Genomic DNA, 14,474 nt, shown 5'->3' with positions numbered 1-14,474 from the left:
AACCTTAGGAATCAATCTGAAAGGTAAGTGGTCGATTGGGAAGTCATAATCATGCATGTCAATCATATGCATCCATATAAATCAAGTAAATGTGAATCATAAACAATAAATCAATAAATCGTATGGTGACCGTGCACTCGACATCACGCTCACGATGGCGACCGAGTGGACGGGATCTTTGTCGAAGTACTCATCCTCGACCCCAAATCATAAATGGGGGAGCTCAATGCTCTCATCTCCCGGTACACGATGACGGGGAGGATATCTCTGCCGGCTACCACGCTGAGTCACCTGACCAACGGAGCCAAACAGAGTCCACCATCTGCCACGCTGTTACACTAAACGCCAGCGGAGCCAAACAGAGCGGAACTGACTGCCGGCTACCACGCTGAGTCCTCAGACAAACGGAGCCAAACAGTAGAACCGCCACACACCTGTCTGATATACCACTAACCCATGGGTGGTGGTGGTGTGTGCAGTACATGTAACTGGCGATGGACTCAACCATAGTGGAGCCGACAATTGTAACGACCCAATTTTTCCCATTTCAAGGTCTAAAGGGCCATAAAAATATTTGGAAATGCCTTTAAAATATTCTAGAGATTTTTAGGAATTTTTAGAGTATTTTTACGTAATTTTTGGAGGTCGTTTAGTATTTGTACAAAACCAAAGAAGTTTAAGCAAAAAGTGTTGGAGAAGAGGTTCGAACCCGCGACCTCGGGTCAGACCAAACCAAGCCAAACCGGCTTGACCAGCTGGGATAAGAGATTTATGTTAATCTCAAATAGAGTTAAATAAGGTTATAGTATAGTTGAGTTATATCCGATTACTTATAAAAGGAAATAAGTTTTGGGATTTTAGAAAACCTAACTTCTTCTCTCTAAATTCTTCTTCGCCTTCTCCCTCGCGACGGCGCCTTCCCATCTCGGACGAAATCGCAGCAGTGAGCAAGGGTTTCTCCGGCGCCGGCGAGGGCTTTTCCGGCTAGTCTTCACCTATGCGAGGTCATCCCGACGGAGAAGAACTTGCGGGCACAAGAGGAAGCCGAAGTTTTTGCAAGACCCGAGCCTCCGAAAACCCTAAGGCCTTTTCCTTCCTTCTTCTCAGTTGTAAGTGCAAGAAACCCTAGGTAAGTACTACTCACCTGCGGTAGGAGTTGCTCCGAGCTTCGATTTTCTTCCTTGCTCCGAATTTAGGGTTTCCGTTTCCTTTTGTTGCGGATTTTGCTGTGCCGAGTGGGTTTATAAGCTAGGGTTTTTCTTCCTTGCTTTGTTGAGATTCCTTGTTCCAAATTATGCCATGAGATTCCTTGTTTCCAAATTTCTGTTGTGAGTTCGGTAGGTTTGTGAAGGTTGCTGCCATAATCTGAATTTATCAGATTGGGTGTGGACAGGTTTCAGTTGGGAATTTCGTGTAGCACTTTGATTTAAATAGCTTGCATAGCATGAAGTATGGTTATTCTTGCTATTAGGCAATATACATGAGATGGTATAGATTTCCTTTTTTAGCATGTAGTGTCGGATTGTGCTGTTAAATTGGCACGAACAACTCGGTTTTGAGTTGTTGTACAGTTAGTGATTTGGAAGTGCAGTTTCAAAATTCGGTTGTTTGGTTTTTAGATAGCTGTGAGTTATGCCTCCTCCATCATTTAGCCATGACCATTAGTGTTTAATGCTTGAAACATTGATGTTTTGTGCTTCTGTGCTTGCTGCCGTGGGCTTTGAAGGAAGGAGAAGAAGGGACAGGTTGTGGTCACTGGGATGGATAGTCATGGGTAGCATTTTTAGTCTCTTTTGCTTGTTACCAGGGTGCTGAATAGTGGCAGGAGTAGCCTATATAAGTAGAAGAAGTATTGCAGATTTGGTTTAACTTATGCGGTTTGCATTATCTCGGATTAATGGGGCTGGTAGTTAGTGTTCTTTTGCTCTATTATACAGCATGATTAGGATCACTAAAGGTAGCATCCTTTGTCTATTTTACAGCATGCTTAAGAAACCCTAAAGTAGTATTCTTTGTCTATGTTTTATAACATGATTAGAATCCCTAAAGTAGCATTTTTGCCCTAGATTTCAGATCAGCTTTAGACTCTTCTTCTTGCTGGGTTACTAAGTAGGAGTGGTATTCTTTTGATATGCAGCCCTAAACTTGTTTATTTCCAGCAACCGGGCATGAAAACTTCTTTTCACAGCAGTAGAGTTTTATTCCAATGAGCAGATTGCTAATTTTTCTATTAGTAAAACTTGAGTAGTATTGTTTAGTTTTTCCCTTTGCTATTGAACATGCATGATCGGACTTCATGTACTATTTCTTTGCTATAGATTTAAGCATGAGCAGTAGTTGAATGTGTTTAACTTTCACAGCTTGATCTTCACAGTATGCTTAACTTGATTCCATTGCGTGCCTAGTAGTTAGATCTATTTTTACAGCATGTTTAGAAAGCCTAAAATCACCTTCCTTTGCTCTATTATATGGCATGATTAGTAAGTTCAAAGTCACTCTCCTTGATTTGGTTTTATAACATGCTAGAGGGTTCAAACTGATTTCCCTAGTGTATTTGTATATAGCATGCTTAGTTAATTGTAATCTTATACCTGTTAAATACATTTACAGGACTCTAATAAACTCTAATAAAAGAGTATGAGAAGTATGAGTCAAGAAAAAGACTAAAGTCTAGTTAAAAAGAGATAACAAGTAAGTAAAGCAAGAGGCTAGTACCCGACATCCAAGAGCTTGTCGTTAAACAAATCCAGGTGACCATTTCCGAGGTCTTGGCCCTGGTAGACCGAGGTCTGCTCTTTTAGGATTGGTGGCTCGCAACCCCAACCTATTAGGGAACGCGCATGAGATGGTACTAGGCCTGGGCCCAAAGAAAAGAAAACCTAAGTAAGAATGAAGAAAGAAAAGAAAAGTTAAGTAAGAAGGAAGAAAGAAAGAAGAAGAAAGTAAAAGATAGAAATTAAAAGATTAATTTCTAACACAAGGATACAAGAAATGAAATAAGTTCCAAGCTTAGAATAAATAAGAATGGTTAGTTTTCTTTGATTCTAAGTTTACATTGTTAGTTTCTTGTTATCCTGCTTGATACTGAGTATGATTTGTATCTAGTTCATTTTCTGTATACCATGAGCATATGCAGATAGTTTTAGTATTTCAGTTTCAGTACTTATGCATTTCATTTATGCATTTCGAGTTTTGTGAGATAGATTAGTACTTACTAAGCGTTTTCGCTTATAGATCTTGTTTTCTTTCCTCCTACTGCAGATAAAGGAAAAGCTAAGATATGAAGGGAGGCGATAGGGTGGTGGTGATGATGGATGTGTGTGGTGGCTGGACTATGGAGAGATCCAGAATGAGCTGGCAAATTGCCAAGACTTTTCTGTTTAGTTCTTTTAGTTCTCTTTTAAGTGTTATTATGGGTTGAGACTGTAAATAAGTTTATTCCGCATTTGTAATTAGTTTTCTTTTATTATGAGTTGGAGTAGTATAGTTGTTGCTATTGCTAGAGTAGTTTCTTTCTTCCTGTTGATTTATTACTGCGTGGTTGTGAATAAAATGTGTTCCAGCCGCCTGTGGCTGCGTATATATCTTATGTATTATGGATTTGGTCACCGGTACAGGGGAGACTCTGCCGAAATTTTTCGGTAGGGTTTCCATGTGATATTTAATCATACCGGTTAAGTAGAGTTAGTAGTTAAGTAACAGTCATCCTTAGAGAGTAGTAGTAGTAAGAAGGGTGGTCGTTACAACAATCGCACAGCATGCAATCATGATGCATGACACTAAGCATGACAATCTCATGAATAACATAATAATGACCATATAAATAATACAAAGTGTGTACCACTGGAAGATGTATCAGATAGAAGGTACACAAATCAGATAGGGCATCAAATAAACCCTAGATCCAGAAGATAACGTAGCATGTGGTTGGGTCACTACCTAAAGCATATATGATCAGGTAGATAATATGCAGTGCAGAATAAATATACAAGCAAACATGTAACTATCATGTAGTGACCAACCGAAACAAAATGATTACACAATCACTGCTATATGTTAAACATATTATTATGCATATCAAAGACATAAGTCAAAGTACCCGCCTCCAATAAGAGATATCCAAATCTAGTCCAAATCTGACGTCGAGATGCTCGTCTCGTGTCAAGGTCCTGTGTCACCAACATATATACATTTTTATTTAGCTACAACTCAAATGAATAGCTAAATAAAAATCCTTAAGAACAACAAAATAAACTGGGTTCTTCTACATCGTGTCAAACCCCCAAGACAATATAATTTGGATAACTATCTACAAAAGTCCTCTTCACTACATCCACAAGTCAACTCAAACCTTGGAGTTTCCACATTATTCAAAATTCCCAATTAAAACAACTCAAACCTCATTCAACAATTTAATTTATCTATTTGACCAAATCATCCCCAAGAATAAACTCAAACCAAAATTCACCTGAGTTGAATGCCTCAGCCGATAACTCACTGTCGGAGAAGTTGCTGCCAAAGCTTGTTTCACAAAGAATATTGATACCAATGGTCTATTACCGACACTGCAAGGATCTATTACTCTCTATGTCAGCATCCCCAATCAATCCAAATACCCATAAATGTCTTACCTGCAACGGTGCCAAGTTCTTCCTCTCTACCAGAGATTTAACAGAGGGAAAGACTAGGCTGGAATTCCTTGCTCCTGTCCGAACCCAAAGTGAGTTGCTAGATCAAAAAGAAATCCACAGCGAATAAAATTCCAAATCCACAGGACACGATACCTATACCTCTCAGCCGTATTTGTTGCTCCACAACCCTCAACTAGTTGCTCTTCCTCTCCACTGGTCGGAGGTGATAAGGGTCCGGCGACAGCGCTAGGTCACAGTGAGGTTGGCTGGTGGAATCTTGGCAAAGGTGCGAGAGGAAACTCGACACTAGTGGGCTAGCTCTTGTAGTGGTCGTAGGTGGAAGGGACTCGGACTGCCGGCGAGGAGACGTCGGCTGGAGACTAGGGCACAGCTTGACACATGGTCTCCCGGCAAAGAGGGCTCAACTGTCGACGCTAGGGCAAAGGAGCTTGGCCGGTTGCCGGCGCTCGGAAGAGGAGAAGGGGGATCGGTCGGGCTAGGGCAAAGGAAGCCGCGGCGCTAGGGCACACAAGGAAGATCGGCGGCACTTCCGTCCGGCGTCGACACTGTGCAGAGTAGAGGAGAGGCGGCTCTCGTCGCCGGCGGCAGAGGGGAGAGTGTGTGCACGCAAGAGAGATGAGGAGAAGATCGGGTTTGGGAGAGGAAACCGGCGCGAGGAAGAAGGAGAAAAGGAACGGGCGGAGAAAGGAGTTAGGCTTCGGTGCCGCGGGATAAAAATCGGGAGGAGAAAGAAATTAAAGAGAAAAAGAAAAAGGAAAAGAAATAAAACTTTTCCTCGCTTAAATGGGGTAGCACAAACAGGCTTTTCCGGATCCCGTTTTTATCCTCGGCAACTCGTCCGTACGAGTTCCGAAAAATTCCCGAAAAATTTCCAAAAATTCCTGAAAATTCCCTTATTAATATTCGTATATTTTCAGTATTTTACAACGAGCTATTCACCCCCCACCCCTCTAGCACATTTCAACCCTAAGAAAAATGCCCTCAAACATCAATTTGACCCGATATATTGAGAGTAGTGATTTTTTAAACATGAATTAATTTTTTAAACATATTTTCATGTTCAAAAAACCATTGCTCTCAATATATCAGGTCAAATTGATATTTGAGGGTATTTTATAATCAGGAGAACTAGACAAATACATATGAATTGGTTTCGTGTCATTCCGAGGTCTCTAGGTCCATCAATCATTTTCGACCAAAATTGGTCGAAATCGGCTGATGGACCTAGAGTCCTCAGAATGATATGAAACTAGGTCTCTATGTATTCATCTAGTTCTCCTAGCTATATAAATACTCTCAAACATTAATTTGACACAATATATTGAGCGCAGTGTTCGTTTGAACACGGATTAATTTTTTTAAAAATAATACTATTCATGATGGATTTTTAAAAAATCTATTTTATAAACAATCGTTTGATGGACAAATGATCTCTGATTGACATGAAATAAGTTCCTATATGTTCGTCTAGCTCTTATGATTATATTCATGCCCTCAAATATCAATTTGATTCAATATATTGAGAGTAATGATTTTTTTAATATGAATTAATTTTTCATATTTAAAAAAATCATTGCTCTCAATATATTGGGTCAAATTAATGTTTGAGGGCATGGATATAATCATAAGAACTAGACAAACACATAGGAACTGGTTTCATATAATTTTGAGATCTCTAGGTCCCAAAATCAATTGATCAGTTGAATTTGATTGAAATCAGCTGATGAAAAAATTGATTCGACTAGTAAAATAATCGATTCAACTGGGAATAGAAACAAGGGTAAAATCAGTATAGTATGCATGATTTTGTCATTTTTGAACTTACCTACGTGATTCGTCATTTCCCAAAGTTACCTAATGGGTTTAGTAAAAAGTCGAAAAAAAGATAGCAAACGATGTGGCTCAAACATGTGAATTTCTAGCTCAACCCCGTAAATGAACCTTCTCTCTCTCATTTTTTGCTACATTTGCCTTCATCCTTTCTTTCTTTCCCCTTCAAACATCCAGCCCTATAATGAAGCCCAGTTCACTAAAAAATTTTCCTTTCTCTTCCTCTTAGCCAGCCGGTAAAGAAAAGAAAATCATCAAACCCAAATTGCACAGCTATTGGAGCAAAATTGCATGGCTCGTCTCCCTTGCTCCCAACAAAAAAATGCTGAGCATGTCTCCCTTCTGTCTCCCTTCGGGTTGCTCAAACTTGTACACTTCAACCCCTTCTTCTCGTCCCTTCAGCCACGACCCCTAAATAAGTACTCTCCCTTCAAGCCGATCATAAAATTCTATGCAGTGACAAGCTCCCCTCAAAATTCAGGGTCACAACATCTGGCCATGTATTAGATTTTTCAATCTCTTAATTACATATTTAGATTAGGTACCCTACCTTCCTTTTTTTTGTTCAATTTACTTATTGCATTAATTCTGGATTGTGCTCAACTAATGAATGTATTTCATCAATTTGGGGTTTAATACTATGTTTTTTTTGCTTAACTAATGAAATTTTGAATATTAGGTTGTTATTTCATGGCATTATCAAGGAACATCATCATCGATAATGCCAAATTTGAAAATGTAACATGTTGGGAATGCAGATTAAGAGCATTGATGTTAGTATCTAGAATGACTAAGAACCCAGGAAGACTCTATTATGAATGTAAGCATCATGGATAGTTAAAGTGGGTGATGACCGAGACTCTGTTTAATGAAGACAATAGTCATATATATTTTAGGAGGTTGGCAAGAGTAGAGTCAATACAGTCAAGGTTAGGGAGTGAACACACTTCTTATCATGGACATAATCTAGGAAATTGGAATGTACTGAAATTGGTCTTGGTATTAGTCATTTCGTACTTGATGTTTTTGGTTGTGTGCCTGATTTGTTTGATAGTTCATTTAGTTAAGTAGTAGTTAATTAGTGTTGGCGTTGTAATATGATAAAGAAATGTAATTCTAGAAGCACAATCTACTTAATGGTTGTAATATGTTTACCAAATATGGCTCTTATGCTTGCCAGATATCATAATTAGATAATTTTTTTTCAAACCATAACTTTTGAAAACCATAATTAAAAAAATATATATCATCACATTGTGATATCCAAGTTAAAAGTTACATTTCTGTAACTGCTATGGATTCGTAGCTGCTATAATTATATATCAAACTTTCGAAAATCATAACTTTTGACTTAGGTATTAGAATTAGACGATCTTTTTTTTAATTATAGATCTTTGAACAAGCTTCGATTCAAAAAAAAATTATCTAATTTTGATATCTGAGTCAAAAGTTATAGTATTTGGAAGTTTGCTATATAATTGTAGCAGCTACACTTGTTGTAGGAGCTACACAGTTATAGCAGATATGGTTTTGTAGCTGCTACAATTGAAGTTGTAGACGGGTTAACTCGTGGTGGGGTGGATCAACCCATGGCGGGTCAACCATTTGGCAGGGCTAGTCGTGTCGACCCATCATCTTGGCGAGTTGAGAAATCCTCAACCCATCCCAATCTAAGGAGTGTTGCGGGTTAGGCAAACCAACCCGCGGGCCTATAAAAAATTTTTAAAAAAAAATAAAAAAGTTTTATATCAATGTTTTACATTAGAAATTTTTATCAATCAAATGTATCTAGAAATAGATTTTTTTTAAATGTAAATGTACACAAATAATCAAGTACTTCTGTTTGATGAAAAGTACTATTTTTATTTTAAAATTATAATAAAGAAAGATAATAAATTAATATAAAACTTTGCTTACATGCGTTTCTCAACCCACGGGTCAACCCAAGCCCGTCGTGGGCAGACTCGTACGAGTTGTGGGCCTAGGTGGGTCGATTCGTGGTAGGTTTGGGTTGATAAAATTCCAACCCAACCCGCTTAAATTTTTTGACGGGGCAGACCAATTTGACGGGTCCAACCCAAATTAACGGCTCTAGCTTCAATTGTATAACTACTACAATTGTGAATCAAACTTTCAAAAATCATAACTTTTGACTCAGATATTAGAATGAGATGTTTTTTTAATTATAAATCTCCAAAAAAGCTTTGATTAAAAAAAATGTCTAATTCTAATATCCGAGTTAAAAGTTATGATATTTGAAAGTTTGTTATACAATTGTAGCATCTACATATGTTGTAGAAGCTATATAGTTGTAGCAGCTATGGTTTTATAGCTACTACAATTATATAGAAAACTTCTAAAAATCATAACTTTTGACTCGAATATCAAAATGAGATAATCTTTTTTTTTATTAAATTATAGATGTCTAAATGAGCTTCAATTAAAAAAAAGATCGTCTAATTCTGATATCTGAGTCAAAAGTTATGGTGTTCAAAAGTTTTCTACATAAGTGTAGCAGCTACACATGTTATAGCAGCTATGATTTCGTAGCTCCTACAACTGTGTAGCAGATATGAAATCATAGTTGTTACAATATGAAAAATAATTGTAGTTGTAGTAGCTATGAAACCGTAGCTGCTACAACATGAAAAATTGATTTCATTTCCAAATAATAATAATAAAAAATGTTTCAAGTTATTTAGAATAGCAAATGAGAAAATAATTACAAAATACTATAGAAGCAATTTTGGAGACAATGTATAGAAACCTTATAGGAATATTATGGTTTGTTTAAAGGGTAAATATGGTATTTTTTGTATTTGTATTCCCAAATCTCTGGCAAACCAAATAATAATTTTGCAAATCATACATAATCCTAGCTTATAAACTAAACAACAATATTAGAATGGCTAAGATACAGGTACAAGTATCATATCAGACATGACACGTATACGACGATACAATTTTTTTTAAAAAATATAAGACATGATACGACTAGGATATGATGATTAATAAAAAAATATATAAATATTACATTTTACATTTTATGATATATTGTGAGTCTTATGGTTCAATCCGAGTTAAAAGTTATGACATTTCAAACTTCACTCGGTAAATACGTTGTAGCAGCTACTAACTGTTGGAACCCCAAGGGTGTTTTGATATGATCAACAAGTTAAGTTAGGTCCTGTCGTGTTTTTAACCTTGTGTCTAAGTGTGCAGGAGCTTAGGAGCATAGGGAGTTGAGCAAAAAACACAACTAGTGAGAAGGACGGCACGAGAGGGAGCTGACGAGCTGGGTGCGTCTGAGGTACGAGGCGCTACGGAAGAGTACGCGGGCGGACAAGAAGGAGGCATGCGACATTTATGAGGGACAAGAAGCCGGAGCAGAAGTTTGCTCAAAAAGGCTGAAATTGGGTTCGGGTGAACCTTATTTCGGTTGGCCGAAATCACCCAAGCAAGCGGAGCCGGAATGGAAGACCCGGACCGAGGCAGACTGAACCTGTAACGTCCCAACTCCTGGGTACTAGGCTGTGAGCCAGATCGCTACATTAACTACTGAAAATGCTGTGCGGAAAACTGAGCAAATTTGAAATTTGCTAAACTAATTACTGTAAAGTCTCAACTTGACATTCTAAGAGTACCTAAGTGTTGTACACATACTAGGAGAGACAATCTATGCCTCTTGAAGGTCCTGCTAGCTGTAATCAGACATTTCAACCGATCCGTAAGTCGATTGAGCCTTCGGAACGATTCACAGATCGTTCCAGCTGATACTGGCACGGAGGCACCCTCTGGATCGGTCGGGAGACCGATCAGTGAGCCTCCGTGCTTCTGCTGCGTTCTGTACGCAGCTGGATCGGTCTGCCGAAGCATCTGATCGGTCGGTAGACCGATCGATTACCTCTTATGTTTACATTAGCCTGCGGGTGTGCAGTCGGCCGATCCGGTTGCTCACCGATCGGTCGGCCGGCCGATCGGCTACTGATTCGTCCGAACTCTGTTCGGTCTTGGATCGATCGGACGACCGTCGAGATAGCATCTGATGGTATCTTGTATGCCTGCAGATCGATCGGTGGCCGATCTGGATCTGATCTTGTACGGATCGGTCGGCGGGCCGATCCACTCTGATGAAATCGAGTTTACGATTTCAGACTTTCCGGCACTAAAGCGTGCCAACTCACTGATATGAATTTTAAATACATGAAAAACATTCTAACATGAACCTACATGCATTCTAAACTTGACAAACTGAATAGTGCATAGTTTTATTGGATTAAAACATTTAACGAGCTCAAAAGTGAACATTAAGCAAACTGAAACCTAAATGCTGAAATTTAAGCTGTTTAGATCCCTAGGATCTTTATTCCAGACCCCTTGCACACACACATCATTGTAGCATCGCCCTCCAGCCTCCGCTAGTCCACTTTTCTTTTACCTGTATCTGCAGTATAAGAAAAGTAGTACCTGTAAGCTTAAAGCTTAGTAAGAAACCATCTACCTCACTAAATCATGCATACGATGCAATTATGATTTTAAATCATGTTGTTTGAAAAAACATACTGAACATGCAAGCATGGCATGGCATATCAAACCAAGCATAAACTGGAACTGAAACATGGCATAACATATAAACTGAGCATGAAACTGAACTAGTCATGCATATGTCTAAATCTGTACATGAACTCAAATCATGTAAATTGAACCTGAACTGAACTGAAAGCTAAATTAGTGTTTTCATCATTGGTTTCAAATTTGAAAACTATACATATAATAGATGAAAATACTAAACATCTTCTTTGGGGCCACAACAAGTGCTTCTTGTCTTGGCGTCCCTCGAGACCGGGATTGCAAGTTCGAATCCAGCGGGTTACTAGGTTATCGAACCTAGGGACGATGTGGAGTCCAGCCATGGATATCTGATCCAAGCACGATGCCAACTGAATAAAAGTAAAATCTTGAATACTGTTTAATTTTACTTTGCTGTTCTAGGTTATCTGAACCTAGAGCTAGTGTCGGAACCTAGAGGCTCTTGTGGGAGCCCACCCAATGGATATCTGATCCATATAGCTGTAATAACTAATAATAAACTGAATAAAATGTTTCTATTACATTTTATATCTGTTAGGGCGCCTATTGGTACATCCTTACAGCGGGCATTCTACAAGATGCTTGGCGTGCACTAAAGCATGCCCTAAAGCGAAAACTATAAAATTCTTGAACTAACGCCAAAACTAACAAGCGAGCAATTATACTGCGGTGAGGGTTTCTTACCTCAATCGTAAGGTTTTCTTCGATTCGCTAGGGGTTTCGGGAAAGCGTCGCTCGACGAGACCGCTTCGTCTTGGCTTCTCTCGCGGAGAAGAGCCCTTCGTGTTGGAGTCGTCTGGGAAGATGATCCTATGGACCCTTGCCTTGGTGTGCCGTGCGTGAGGAAGAGGAGAAGAAGGAGGCGGCGGTGAGGTTTTGGAAGAGAAAGTGTCGTGAGGTGAAGAGGTGCCGAACCAAAATAAACCAAACCCACTTAAGGTTATTATTTATATTAAGTGGTTTAATGAACCCAACTCTAATATAAATATATTTGGTTCTCCTTCCTTTCAGCACTGCTGGGTTCAACTGGTTACTAACATTATCCCTACACCATAGGTCTCGGGTTCGATTCACGCCTAAGCTATTTTGCGACCTATTTGTTTTTGCTACGCCCGCTCCTCGGAAAATTCCGGAAAAATATCTGATAATTCCAGAAAAATCATAGAATAATTCTAAAATAAATTTGGGAATTTTTTGGGCTTTACAATCCCCCATACCTTATAAAAGTTCGTCCCGAACTTAAAACAATCTGGGTACTTCGTCTCATGCTGGCCTCTGTCTCCCAAGTCGCCTCTGCTGCTGTGTGATTTTGCCGGTGACTTTAACTAATGGTACTTCCTTGTTCCGTAATTTCTTTACTGCTCGGTCTATTATCCGAATAGGCCGACTGTCATAGCTGAGATCATCACGGACCTGTACCAACTGGGGCTCAATCACCTGGGTGGCGTCTGGAATATGCTTCTTCAGCATGGAGACATGAAATACGTTGTGGACTGCTGACATCTCCCGAGGTAGCTCTAGCTCATATGCTACCTTGCCCACTCTCTTCGTGATAAGGTATGGTCCCATATCTGGAGCTAGCTTGCCCTTCTTCCCGAATGACTCCCTTCATGGGAGCTACTCGAAAAGCATGTCCCTATCGAAACTCTAGGGTGCGTGGTGTGTCGGCATAGCTCTTGGACTCTGTCTTGTCTCTATCCTCTGGCGAATCTGCTGTATGGGCTGTGTGGTATCGCCACTAGATGCATCTGAAGCTCTAGTTCCTTCTTCACCACTCTCGTACAGTTGGTGATCGCACCTCGCCCATGGGTGCCTCATAAGGAGCCATGCAGATGGTGGCACGATAGCGTTGTTGTATGCAATTACGCTGACTCGGGATATTTGCACCAACTTCCTTGAAATCTAGGGCCTGAGCTCGGAGCATATCTTGAGTGCACGATTCACTCGCTCGTCGACCATACATGCGGGGATGGAAGGCATCTTGAATTTTAGCGGGTGCCCATGGTGTACACACTTCGGAAGTGTGATGTAAATCTTTGTCTCATGCGAAATGATGGTTCGTGGGACTCCATGTAGTCCGACGATCTCGGAGATACAACCGAGCTAGCTTCTCCATAGAGTAGGATATCTTGATAGCTAAAAGTGGGCTGATTTAGTCAACCTATCGACTATTACCCGGATGGCATCAAAACCATTCGTGGTTCCGGGTAGTCCCACTATGAAATCCATGGAGATATCCTCCCACTTCCATTCTGGAATCAGTATAGGCTGCAGAACTCCTCCTGGTCGCTGATGTTAGCCTTGACCCTCTGACAGGTGAGGCGGATGCTAACATATCTGGCGATGTCTCGCTTCATCCGGGCCACCAAAAGCGTTTCTTGGTCTTGATACATTTGGTGGAGCCTGGATGCATAGCGTAAGGAGTCCTGTGAGCCTCGTCTAAAATCATCTCGTAGCTCCTCGATCCGGAACACAGTGCATGGCCAAATACAACACCCATTGGGACACTCAATTCTCCACTTTCCGATTCTGCTAGCCCTTGCTTGATTTTCCGAATTTCAGGGTCCCGATCCTGACTGAATATCACCAAGCAAGGTAGACTCTAAGGTCATAGTGGAAAGTTGTCCGACTATAAGCTCGAGACTAAAGGTAATCTCCTTCCTTAGGGGTGGTGACATAGTTGCTAAAGATAATAAGGTAGCCTTGGACTTCTGAGTGCGTCTGCTACCTTATTAGCTTTTCTGGATGGTAGAGGATATCTATGTCATAATCTTTGACTAGTTCTAACCATCTCTGTTGTCGCATATTCGGATCCTTACGGTAAAAAATACTTGAGACTTTGATGATCCATATACACTCCTGAGCTCCGTCAAATATTGTCTCAAATCTTGAGGCGAACACCACTGCTATGCTCAAGGTCGTGAGTAGGATAGTTCCTCTCATAATCCTTGAGTTGTCGGGAGGCATCATCTTGCATCAGCACTGCTCCTAATCCCAATTTAGAGGCGTCACTGTAGATGTCAAGTTGCATGTTTTGGTATAGCTAAAATAGAACCGGTCAATCTCGTTTTAGTTCGCTAAAATTCTCATGATCCTCATCCTTTGAAATTTCTTGTTCTTCTGGTGAGGCCGGTGGGAGGCTATCTGGAGAAGTCCTCTGCAATTTCTGTGCTGCTAATCCCGAAACTTGATTTCCTTTGGCGTTCTGGGTCTCTTCCGATTACTACTTCTATCTTCGGGATCTACCATAACACCATCTTTGGAGATGATGTGACCAAGCTACCTGGTCCAGCGAATTCACATTTCGTGAATTTGGCGTACAACTGGTTTTGCTGATCTGCAAAACTGTCTTTGATGCTCTGCATGGTCCTCTGAGTGCTCGAATAGATAAGAATGTCATCG

At 40.1% G+C, this 14,474-nt stretch overlaps 1 long non-coding RNA gene across 1 annotated transcript; it reads left to right on the top strand.

Moving 5' to 3' along the window:
* The first annotated feature begins 865 nt into the window (after positions 1-865).
* Positions 866-3,496, top strand: LOC122023404. Its single transcript, XR_006123114.1, has 2 exons — positions 866-1,129; positions 3,262-3,496. It is a non-coding gene; the product is annotated as an uncharacterized LOC122023404 (long non-coding RNA).
* Positions 3,497-14,474: the final 10,978 nt, after the last annotated feature.

Source organism: Zingiber officinale, chromosome 1A (assembly GCF_018446385.1).
Source record: "Zingiber officinale cultivar Zhangliang chromosome 1A, Zo_v1.1, whole genome shotgun sequence".
In the NCBI taxonomy this organism is placed as follows: Eukaryota; Viridiplantae; Streptophyta; class Magnoliopsida; order Zingiberales; family Zingiberaceae; genus Zingiber; species Zingiber officinale.
The sequence above is the reverse complement of the archived record's forward strand: the minus strand, read 5'-3'. Positions and strand labels throughout refer to the sequence as shown.